Genomic DNA, 13,045 nt, shown 5'->3' on the forward strand with positions numbered 1-13,045 from the left:
TACTGAGCCTTATTTTGACTTGTTTTAAGGACATTAGATCACAGTTAGATCAGATTTTGTTGTCAGCACATTCAATGAGAATATTTAATTCACTCAGATATAGGATGTGTTACTTGAGTGTTCCCTTTTTTTGAGCAGTATATATAATATGGAAGTTTCATACTACTTTCTATCCTGTATTTATAGCACTGGTATATCACAGTACTACTACTCCTATGCTGTATGTATAGTATGGGCAAAGTGATCTTTATATATAGCTTAGAACAGCTTAACTAGAGATCAGAGCTATTTAGGAGTAGTAGCATTGCCCTTGAGACAGACTGAATAGCAGTATTCCCTGCTGCACTCCTTGGGGAATGTTTATTACTGGAGAAGTCCATAGCCTGCAAGGCGATTTGTCAGATAGTATTGACCACTTTGTGATACAGTGATCCACTATTACAATACTAGTGGATAACTAGTATTCTTGATGGTCCCGTATAGGTGACATCATGCAGAAAATCAGCTTTGAAGTGAGATGTGAATTAGTTGTATAAAGTCAAGAAGGCTGAGAATGTAGCTCTTCCGCAGAAAGCCACCTTCACTGTAATTAATAGTCCTGCATCCAGAAACATCACTAGGCAGATCTCCTGAAGTCCGGTGCATTATGTTAATCACATGGGAGGATGTGGGGAGAGCTTAACTTCCATGTTAAACTCTCCGCCTCCTTGACTTTATACCAGTTTACATCTCATTTCAAAGTTGATTTTCTGCATGATGGAACCAAGCTGAGCCATGAAAAAAAAAGATCTGGGAGGTGTTAAAGAGGACCTGTCACCCCCCAAAAAGATCCCCACCAAATATTTCCCCCATAATCTTCTCCCCAGCCCCTTTTTATTTATGCCATTTTTTAAACAAATTTATGTTGGGAAAGTTGGTTTTAATCGATCCGACCTCTTACCAAATAGAAGTTCGTATCCTCGTATCCTGTCCACTGCAGTCGGACTTATTCATGAGGGGGCCTGCCGACACTCCCCCTCCACGCCCCTGTCAGCGGGGACCTGTAAGAATAGCTGGCAGCAGTGCATATTTTGGACGGACTGCTTAAAAACGGCTTCAAAACGCGACGTGTGGCATCACCCTTATAGTTCTGGTTAACCTTTACCGCAAACATTACCTAGACAACAAGCATGTCTCCCACTCCTTGGCAATGAATGTGTCACGGGTGCCCCTGCGATCCATGCGCATGCGGTTTTTGACGGGCTGCTTAAAAACGAGCCAAAAATGCGTTCAAAACGACACGTGTGTCATCATTTTTGAAAACCACATGCGTTTTTTGCAAATGAAACCGTTTTTGACAGGTTTTACCAATTATCTTAATTAAAACTGGTCAAAAACTAATGCGTTTTCAAAAAACTTTTTTCAAAAACACATGCGTTTTTGGACGGACTGCTTAAAAACGGACCAAAAAACGGATTCAAAACGCCATGTGTGGCATCACCCTTAGAGAAAGCTTCCTGGCTTTCCCATTCCTTGTTTCTGCCTTAATTCCTGTTGTTGACCTCGGACCTGACCTTTGCATCTCTGCCGCCTGCCCTGACTACGTGCCTGACCTGCAGCCTGGACTGTGATTCTGTACTTCTACCTTGGCTGCCACCGCGGGCTAGTCGTACCTGTTGAACAACCTGGTGGTAACACGCCACAGCAAGACCGTCCGTTTTGCGCAGGCTCTTGTAAAGACGAAGTGCCACTTAGATTCCAGTCCCAGGTGTCGGCTAGTACCATCTCCCGCGGTGGTCCAGAGGGTCCACTGACCCCAAACCCTGACAGAACGCAACCTCCTTCCCTTACAAACAGTATACAACATAAATACATCTGAATGTCAGAAGGAAGTTTATTTGGAGCAACCCAGGTTACATAATTGTAATGCAAGCCAAGGCCGGTAACATGGGGTTGTGTATCCATCAACCTGTTAATAAGAGTGAAATATATAGTAGTCAGATATGGTGTCTGGTCAGGGATGGACTGACGTAGTGGAGGACCTAAGAATCTCTTATTGACTGCACTGTATGATAGCTGTATGATAGCTGCAGTGGAGATGGTAAAGGACCTTTGATGAGGTCAATACCATGTGACTCCTGCAGGAGGAGAAACACAGGAGGACCTGGGCTAGAGATTGCTGCCATGTGTGATGCTGAGGTATGGGAAGTCATACTGAGGCAGTGGAAGGAAAATGTAGGGGTGCAGTGTAACATGTGTATAAGTTGGGGGTTCAGGGGGTGTGGGGTGCAGTGAGACATATGTATTGTGTGGGTACAGGGGAGAATGTGGGGTTGCAGTTTGACATGGATCTCGGGGGGAATATTTGGGGTGCGTCCATGCAGGGTAACATAGATGTAATGTGGGGTGCAGCGTGGCACGGCTATTATGCGGGGGTGCAGCGTGCATGCTCTCTTTTCTATTGGATACTGGGGCAGCGCTGTGGCTACTTGGGGGGGGGGGGCAAGCGCTGTGGTTACTTGGTGGGGCAAGCGCTGTGGCTACTTGGGGACAAGACTATATCCACTGTAGGAGCATAACTGTTATCTCTAAGAGAATAACAGAACATTATTACATTTGTCATAAGAAGGTGGAGGTGATGATAACTTTTTGTGTATCTTAATCTCTAGAGCAGAGATCTGGCTGCTAGAAGCTGGCGTATCCTCCAGGTAGAAGGATAGAGACAGTAAAGAGAATTCCTCCGACTATAGACGTCATGTGTAAGTGCTGGCATTACACATTTTCTCACAATTATCTACTCAATACACAATACTGAGCTGGGTTGTGTTTCATATATATATATATATACTCATATACATTCACACACATGGCCTTTATTATTAAAGGGGTTGCCCAGGCTTGTATACTTTTCTTTACCAGTGAAATGGAGAGGTTGTAAAAACAAGAAAGCAGTTGTACTTACCCGCTGTGGCGCTCCGGTCCAGCGCCCTGTATGTATACTGAGATGCAGCAGTGATGTCACAACCACATGGCACTTCCCCTTCAGCCTTTGTAAGTGTTACACTGACCACAGCCAGGACATGCAGCGCTCCCGCTCTGGTTGTGATGTCACTGCTGTACCTCTATACATACAGACTGGGAGTGATGGGGGCACAGTGCTTGACGGCTGCACCAGAGGGGGGTAGGTACAACTGCATTCTTGTTATTACACCCCAAAACCCCTTTAATTATGAAGGACACTGTATATGTTAGTGGGTTAGTGGGGCTAGGTATAGTTGGCTTAGGGTTAGTGGCCACATTTATATGCAGAGGAAAAGAAGGAAGTTCACTCCGGCACCAAGGAATGTCCAATTCCAATTTCTTTTATTCACAAAATTCCAATGTTACAAGATAAAAACATCCATTATAGCAACACCTTGTATCTTTTGTGGGACAGGCCTACGCCTTTTGGATGTGATGTACACCCTTAGGCTACATTCACACTACAGTATGGGGGACGTATATACGGCCGACGTATATACGGCCGATATACGTCCCCCATACACTTCTATGGGCTCAAGGCCCTGTACGGGAGCAGTACGGTGCAGCACACGGGCGGCACCGTACCGCTCCGTGGCCCAGGGAAAGATAGGACATGTCCTATCTTTCCCCGTATTACGGCGCCGTGCGCCATTAATTCCTATGGAGAGGGGCGGGGGTGAGCTGCCCTCACCTCCTCTCCCCGCGCTGCCGTGTGCCCGCCGTGCTACGGTGCGGCGGGCTCACGGCAGTGTGAATTTAGCCTTAGTCAGGGCCGATTCTAGCATATTTGCTGCCTGAGGCGAATATTAAAATGCTGCCCCCCCCCCTGCTCCCTGTTAAGTAAATGCTGAAAACTTTACTTACAATTAACATCCTCACAGGCAGCTCCCTGACACTGTGTGACTGACTACAGGATCTGAGAGGCATTAGTGGCATCTAGTACCTTATAGATGACAATCTCTTCCATCAGGAGGACTTTATTCCAGGTTCTCCAATCCATGAAGTATCACAGGTGAATTCGCGGCCGGATATCTTCAGATCCATGCAGCGCATCTCCACCCAGTATATCCAGTATAAAGTCTCCTGGATAACAACATTGTGCTCCTAAAAGACATATACCCCTCACAACACAACTGACCACATGATCCACCCATATAAAACATCCCTTCATTATATATATATATATATATATATATATATATATGTCTACTGGAATTATAGCATGTACAGCAGCAATCAATATACAACACCCCCAATTTATTAATACAGATCCCCCCAACATTTGTTTTACATGATGCAAAGTAGTCTGTATCCTATAACTAATATATCCCACCCTGTTATTATGTTACATGTGACAGTATAAACAGTATCCGGCCCCATATAAATATACACAACCCCCCCCCCCCAGGAAAATAAGAATGTGGCCCCATATAAATATATACAGCCCCCCCAGAATAAACAGAATCTGGCCCCATATAAATATATACAGCCCCCCAGAATAAACAGAATATGGCCCCCCATATAAATATATACAGCCCCCCTAGAATAAACACAATCTGGCCCCCATATAAATATATACAGCCCCCCTAGAATAAATAGAATCTGGCCCCCCATATAAATATATACAGCCCCCCCCCCCCATGAAAAATGGGATCTGGCCCCTTATAAATGTACACAACCTCCCTAGTAAAAAAAAGAAAATCTGGCCTCATATAAGTATACATAGAAGACCCCCCCCCCCTACCCCGTTACAGCAGAAATCGCCCCCTAATATATGTATGGCCACATTTGATTAATTGATTGGACAGTAAAAATAATAAAGCTTATACTTCCCCCTCGCGGCAGGGTGCTCCCATGGCGCGCGGCACCCGTCTCCCCGCGGCTCTTCTGGCAGCCGCGGCTCCGCTGAGTGACACAGGCGGCGTGACGTCATCATCTGGCGCCTGTGTCACTGCATTGTACGGAGTGACGCCAGCAGCCGGAAAGGCGCTGTGTCGCTCCACATGTAAATCGCACCTGTTTCTTAAAGAGACAGGTGCGATTTATCTGGAGAGCAATTCGGGCACCGACGTGCGCCCAAATCGCCCACATTGGAGTGGCAAGGCTTTTAAAGAGGCCCGCATTCTGCCGCCCGAGGCGAGATTTTCATCTCGCTTCATGGCAGATGCGGCCCTGCCCTTAGTCATGGCACTAGGTTCCTGATGGTTGGGTTCGCACACTGCATTTGAATTACATTTAGGAACACAATTTGCGGAGGAGTTTCCCGATCTCATATGTACAATGCACATTACTAATCGCAAGAATTTACTGTGATCGCAGATGTAATCTGGAAAATCTCCTCCGCACTGTGCTGGAATTGCCTTCTGAAAGAGCGTGAACACAGTCAGAGGCCACATTCTGATGATGTGTTTGCAATTGAAATTCTTTGGGTAGAACACATGAAACACATCTGTGTTCTGCAAGTAGTAACATGTGTTTTGTCTTTTAACATGACTCATGGCAACCTATCAGAGCTCAGATTTAATTTCATAAGCTGCTGTGGGAAAATGAAACCTGATCTCTGATTGGTTGCCATGAGCAACTAGAAGTTCTGCTTTCAGATTTTCCTGATAAATTTGCCACAACGTGTTTAATACCGTACAACTGTATCTGCATGTTTTACACTTCCATTAGTATTCTGGTATTCTTTCTAGTAAAAACATAGGGTGGGCCCCAAAAATGATTTCTTCTGGTGGGTCCAGGGTACACCAGTCTGGGTCTGGTCTACACAGGAGTCTGCAGACTTTTATTATCCTGCTGAGTATTCAGGAGGATGTATCAGACATGGTCACAGAACAAGAATACAGATCTCACATCAAGTCCAAGATGTTTGTTTCAGTAAATACTTGTTTCTTCCATGAAGTAGCAATTCTAAATCACCTTTACTTTTTGGTAATGCTTCTGTTAGTCCATTTCTGCTGTCACAGACCTATGCTCAATATACAGACTGGAGGGCATGCAACAGAACACCTTATGTAAACCACCTGTAAGGGCACTTAAATTGATAAACCATAACACAAATATCAATAAACTTTAACTATATAAGTAACTTCCAAAATATGACAGACACTTTTTGCTGGGTGGAAAATTAGGTCACAGCTTTATTTATTTATTTATATATTAACCCGTGATTTCCAAAATCAGGCACTTGGGATAGAATCACACATTTTTTAGCTCTGGAAGCTGTATGCCAGCTGGACTCCCAGCTGCCAAGTCGGCCAACCGAGCAACCACCATCTCAAATCTTCCACCATTCCGCCTGCTGTGTGACAGCTTGAGTGTCGCCTCAAAGAGGGAGTTAACCTTGCGTTATCAGCCATATAAACCCCTACGTCCTGTAGGAGGTGAAGATGTCATGAGGTAAGCAACAGGGGAGGAGTGAGAACACTATTAAAGGTCAATAGTAACCCAGCTTTTACCCCTTTGCATCTAATAACATCAGCCCCCAGTCTAGGGGTACCTTCCTTGAACACTAAGGTGTACCACACACTCTGAAAGGGTCCAATCATTACTAAGAACACGAGAAAGAGAATGGAAAATAGACTGTGGCTGTAGCTCCATGTATGTCTGTATACTACGGCTGTAGCCCCTCGTGTGACTGTGTACTGTGGCTGTAGCTCCATCTATGGCTGTGTAATGTGGCTGTAGCTCAATCTATGGCTGTGTACTGTGGTTGTAGCTCCATGTATATCTGTATACTATGGCTGTAGCCCCTCGTATGACTTTGTACTGTGGCTTTAGCTCCATGTATGGCTGTGTACTGTGGCTGTAGCTCCATGTATGGCTGTGTACTGTGGCTGTAGCTCCATGTATGTCTGTATACTACAGCTGTAGCCCCTCGTATGGCTGTGTAGTGTGGTTGTAGCTCCATGTATGGCTGTGTATGGCGGCTGTAGCTCCATGTATGGCTGTGTACTGTGGCTGTAGCTCCATGTATGGCTGTGAATTGTGGCTGTAGCTCCATGTACGGCTGTGAACTGTGTCTGTAGCTCCATGTATGGCTGTGTACTGTGGCTGTAGCTCCATGTATGGAGTACATGTACTGTGGCTGTAGCTCCTGTGTCTGTAGCTTCATGTATGGCTGTGAACTGTGTCTGTAGCTCCATGTATGGCTGTGAACTGTGTCTGTAGCTCCATGTATGGCTGTGTACTGCGGCTGTAGCTCCATGTATGGCTGTGCACTGCTGGTGTTGCTCCATGAATGGGTGTGTAATACCCCTTAACTCCATGTAAAACTGTGTAGTATTGCTGTATATCCATGAATGACAGTGAACTATGTCTGTAGCTCTCATTATGGCTTCTTACTGCGGCTGTAGCTCCATATATGGCTGTGTTCTGTGGCTGTAGCTCCATGTATGTCTGTATAGTACGGCTGTAGCCCGTCGTATGACGGTGTACTGTGGTTGTATCTCCATCTATGGCTGTGTACTGTGGCTGTACCTCCATCTATGACTGTGTACTGTGGCTGTAGCTCCATGTATGTCTGTATACTATGGCTGTAGCCCCTCGTATGACTTTGTACTGTGGCTTTAGCTGCATGTATGGCTGTGTACTGTGGCTGTAGCTCCATGTGTGTCTGTATACTACGGCTGTAGCCCCTCGTATGGGTGTGTACTGCAGATGTTGCTCCATGTATGTCTGTGTACGGCGGCTGTAGCTCCATGTATGGCTGTGTTCTGTGACTGTAGCTCCATGTACGTCTGTATACTACTGCTGTAGCCCCTCATATGATTCTGTACTGTGGCTGCAGCCCCTCATATGACTCTGTACTGTGGCTGTAGCCCCTCATATGACTATGTACTGTGGCTGTAGCCCCTCATATGACTCTGTACTGTGGCTGTAGCCCCTCATATGGCTGTGTACTGCAGCTGTAGCTCCATGTATGGCTATGTACTGAAGCTGCTGCTCCATGTATGGCTGTGTACTGCCGCTGTTGCTCCATGTATGGCTGTGAACTGTGGCTGTAGCTCCATGTATGGCTGTGTACTGCCGCTGTAGCTCCATGTATGGCTGTGTACTGCCACTGTAGCTCCATGAATGGCTGGGTACTACAGCTGTAGCTCCATGAATGGCTGTGTAATACCCCTTAACTCCATGTAAAACTGTGTAGTATTGCTGTATATCCATGAATGACAGTGAACTATGTCTGTAGCTCTCATTATGGCTTCTTACTGCGGCTGTAGCTCCATATATGGCTGTGTTCTGTGGCTGTAGCTCCATGTATGTCTGTATAGTACGGCTGTAGCCCGTCGTATGACGGTGTACTGTGGCTGTATCTCCATCTATGGCTGTGTACTGTGGCTGTACCTCCATCTATGACTGTGTACTGTGGCTGTAGCTCCATGTATGTCTGTATACTATGGCTGTAGCCCCTCGTATGACTTTGTACTGTGGCTTTAGCTGCATGTATGGCTGTGTACTGTGGCTGTAGCTCCATGTGTGTCTGTATACTACGGCTGTAGCCCCTCGTATGGGTGTGTACTGCAGATGTTGCTCCATGTATGTCTGTGTACGGCGGCTGTAGCTCCATGTATGGCTGTGTTCTGTGGCTGTAGTTCCATGTACTTCTGTATACTACTGTTGTAGCCCCTCATATGATTCTGTACTGTGGCTGCAGCCCCTCATATGACTCTGTACTGTGGCTGTAGCCCCTCATATGACTCTGTACTGTGGCTGTAGCCCCTCATATGACTCTGTACTGTGGCTGTAGCCCCTCATATGGCTGTGTACTGCAGCTGTAGCTCCATGTATGGCTATGTACTGAAGCTGCTGCTCCATGTATGGCTGTGTACTGCCGCTGTTGCTCCATGTATGGCTGTGAACTGTGGCTGTAGCTCCATGTAAGGCTGTGTACTGCCGCTGTAGCTCCATGAATGGCTGTGTAATACCCCTTAACTCCATGTAAAACTGTGTAGTATTGCTGTATATCCATGAATGACAGTGAACTATGTCTGTAGCTCTCATTATGGCTTCTTACTGCGGCTGTAGCTCCATGTATGGCTGTGTTCTGTGGCTGTAGCTCCATGTGTGGCTTTTTGATTTATAGTAACAGGACACCTATAGCAGCCACTGTAGTAACTGGGCCCCCATAGCCGTCAATATAGTAACTGGGCCCCTAAGGCAGTCAATATTGTATCTCTGCATCCATGGTTGCCAATTCAGTAACAGGGCCCCCATAGCATTCAATATAGTATGAAGGACCACATAGCATGCAATACAGTAACACTGCATTCATAGCTGCCATTGTAGTAAAAGGGCCCCCATAGCAACCACTAATAGTAACAGGGTCCCCATAGCAACCACTAATAGTAACAGGGTCCCCATAGCAATCACTAATAGTAACAGGGCCCCCATAGCAGCCACTACAGTAACAGGGTCCCTATAGCAGCCACTACAGTAACGGGGGTCCCATAGCAGCCACTATAGTAACAGGGTCCTCAATGCTGCCACTATAGTAACAGGGCCACTATAGCATTCACTATAGTAACAGGGCCCCCATAGAAGCCACTATAGTAACAGGACTGCTATAGCAGCCACTATGGTAACAAGGTACTGATAACAGCCACCATGGTAACAGGGCCCCCATAGCGGTCACTATAGTAACAGGGCCCACAACAGCGGTCACTATTGTAACAGGGCCTACAGCAGCGGTCACTGTAGTAACAGGGTCCGCACAGCGGTCACTATAGTAACAGGGCCCACAACAGCGGTCACTATAGTAACAGGGCCTACAACAGCGGTCACTATAGTAACAGGGCCCACAACAGCGGTCACTATAGTAACAGGGCCCACAACAGCGGTCACTATAGTAACAGGGCCCACAACAGCGGTCACTATAGTAACAGGGCCCACAACAGCGGTCACTATAATAACAGGGCCCACAACAGCGGTCACTATAGTAACAGGGCCCGCAACAGCGGTCACTATAGTAACAGGGCCCGCAACAGCGGTCACTATAGTAACAGGGCCCGCAACAGCGGTCACTATAGTAACAGGGCCCGCAACAGCGGTCACTATAGTAACAGGGCCCGCAACAGCGGTCACTATAGTAACAGGGCCCACAACAGCGGTCACTATAGTAACATGGCTGACTTATGCCTCTATGGCTTAATAGTAGTCAAGGTGTTCTTAGTTATAGTAGATGTAGTGATGGCTAATGGTATTATTCAATATTCAGTGTACAAGCTGCCTATTGGGAATAAGTCCCCCAACACTCCCCCTGGTGTGGAGGAGGCTGGGAAAGCGCACATCCTCAAGATAATAATAATAAAAAAAAAACATTTTCTAACTGTTATTAACCCCTACGGGACTCAGCCTCTTTTGGCCTTAAGGACGCGGCCCCATTCTTCAAATCTGATCTGTGTCACTATAAGTGGTTATAGTTTTGGAACGCTATGAGATATCCAGGGGATTTTGAGATTGTTTTCTCGTGACACATTGTACTTCAAATTAGTTTAAAAATTTGGATGATATCTTTTGTGTTTAGTTATGAAAAAAAACAAAATTTGGCAAAAATTTGGAAAAATTCTTTATTTTCAACGTTCTAAATTCTCTACTTTTCATGCAGATAGTCATAGCTCCCAAATAAATTCATAACTTACATTTCCCAAATGTCTGCTTTATGTTGGCATGGTTTTTTAAGATTCCACATATTTTACTAGAATGTTATGAGGCTCAGAATTTAGGTATCATTTTTCACATTTTTTGTAAAATCACCAAAACCTGTATTTAGATGGACCTGCTCAACTTCTAATTGACACTGAGAGGCCTAAATAATAGTGAGACTCGTAAATTACCCCATTGTGGAAACTACACACCTCAACGTATGAAAAACCACCTTTAAGAAGTTTGTTAACGCTTTACGTGTTTTATAGGGGTTAAAACAAAATGGAGGTGCAGTCTGCAAATTGTAATATTTTTTCACAATACACCCATTTTGGGTGGAAAATTAAACATTTACAATGGATTAAATGAATAGAGGCTCCACAAAGTTTGTAACCCAATCTCTCCCGAGTACACGGATACTCTATATGTGGTGGTAACCTGCTGTATGGGCGCACGGCCGGGCATAGAAGGGAAGGAGGCGCCATCCAGAGCAGATTTGCTATGTCACATTGTACAGGCTATAATTTTTTTCTTTTTTTTAATGTGGACCTATAGGGGCTTATTTCTTTTGCCACATGAGATGCACTTTTCTGGTACGTAATTTGGGGGAATCTATAGGCTAATTGGTGAGATTTTATTAACTCTTTGTTGGTGGAGGAAATGAAAATCATCACTTTTCAGGAAGATTTTTTATGGGGTTTTTTTTTTGGCTGTTTACCATACCATAAAAATAGTATATTATTTTTATTCTACGGGTCGCCACGATTACAAAAAGACCTCATTTATATAGATTTTTTATTTTTTTCCCATTTTTACTGCATAAAAAGTAATTTGGCAAAAATGTTGTTAATTTTAGCATCACCGTCTTTCATATGCATAACTTTTTTATTTTTCGCCTCACAAATCTGTTTAAGGGCTTATTTTTTGCGAGAAGGATTGTTCTTTTTAGTGGTCTTATTTTAGAGTGCATAACATTTTTAAATCCCTTTTTAGAGCATTTTTATAGGGTATTAATTGAAAATGATCTTTTTTTCTGGAGCTTTTTTTTGTTTTGTTTTTTACGGGGTTCACTTTGCGGATCTAATAACGATTCTGTTTTATTATGCAGATTGTTACGGATGCAGGGATACCAAATATGTGGGGGTTTTGTGTATTTTATTCAATTGTACTGAATAAAAACCAATTTGGAGAAAATCTTGAGTGCATAACATTTTTTAAATAACTTTTTAGAGCATTTTTATAGGGTATTAATTGAAAATGATCTTTTTTCTGGAGCTTTTTTTTGTTTTTTTTTCTACGGCGTGTACCGTGCGGGTCCAGTAACGATTTTGTTTTATTATACAGATTGTTACGGACGCGGCAATACCAAATATGCGGGGTTTTTTGTGTTTTTGTGTTTTTTATACAAGTGTTTTTATGGAAAAGTGACATTTTAGGGGCTTATATTTTTATGTATTTATTTTTTATTTATTATAATGTGTAGTGTTTTTGCATATTTTTACTTATAGATACTTGAACTTGAACCAGTGATGCTCTGATCACTGGTTTAAGTTCAATACACTGCTCTACAATACTATTTTATTGTAGAGCAGTGTAAACTGTCTGAGCAAGCTTGCGCATGCTCAGACAGTTTACAGTCAGACCCGGAAAGGGTCTGTCTGCCATGGAGACCGGGCAGCTCCGGGGCACATGCCAGTCCTCGGAGCTGCCCAGAAGTGGATCGGATCCCCCGGTAAGCGGCACGGGGGATCCGATCCACAGCGCAAACACCCTTACACGCCGCGGTCATGTTTGCTGAACTTTGTCCTGGGGTGACAACCTGAGTGCCCACAGAAATGGCTCTGATAATCTCTAGATAATCCCCTCTCATAGTTTATTCTAATGTATAGGCAAGTGACATCAAATGATGCAAGAATGGCATTCTCAGGCATACTCACACCTTGAAAATCTGGTATCTTTAATATAGGATCTAACTGATGTGACATATCCGCATAAGATTCTATCAATCAAAATAGCAGCAGGTGACAGGACAGAACTTCTTCCCGGAGGTGACTCCATTCTCTTATCTATTTTTGGTAAACAGTTGAGAACTGGAGTCACAGGATTCTAACTGATGATGGATCTCAGGCTGTAATAGCACCATTCAGTTCAGTAATTGCAAGCAAGTGTTTGTTGCCTCCTTTTTTTAGTCGTATTTCTCCATTGGGCAAAAACAGTTGATTATCTGATTTCTTTGTTATAGACAATTTTTTTTCTTTTAGATGTCTTCTGTTTTTGTGTGCTATCCTCGTCTTGCTGCAAATTAAAGATTTTGAACATGATTGAAATATTGCATCCCACGTCACTTGTTGTCCATATAAATTTGTATCGGCATTTGCATTGTATCAGCATTTGCTAAGGT

General features: G+C 44.2%; 1 long non-coding RNA gene across 4 annotated transcripts in view; it reads left to right on the top strand.

Annotated features, from left to right (window-relative positions):
* Positions 1-2,086: 2,086 nt before the first annotated feature.
* LOC140126348 (uncharacterized) overlaps positions 2,087-13,045 on the top strand; it is a 193,843-nt gene continuing 182,884 nt past the window's right edge. For all 4 annotated transcript variants that reach the window (XR_011854806.1, XR_011854804.1, XR_011854807.1 and 1 more), the window contains exons 1-2: positions 2,087-2,178; positions 2,649-2,738. This is a non-coding gene — a long non-coding RNA (uncharacterized lncRNA). The remainder of the gene's footprint in view (positions 2,179-2,648; positions 2,739-13,045) is intronic.

This window comes from Engystomops pustulosus, chromosome 4, assembly GCF_040894005.1.
Source record: "Engystomops pustulosus chromosome 4, aEngPut4.maternal, whole genome shotgun sequence".
In the NCBI taxonomy this organism is placed as follows: domain Eukaryota; kingdom Metazoa; phylum Chordata; class Amphibia; order Anura; family Leptodactylidae; genus Engystomops; species Engystomops pustulosus.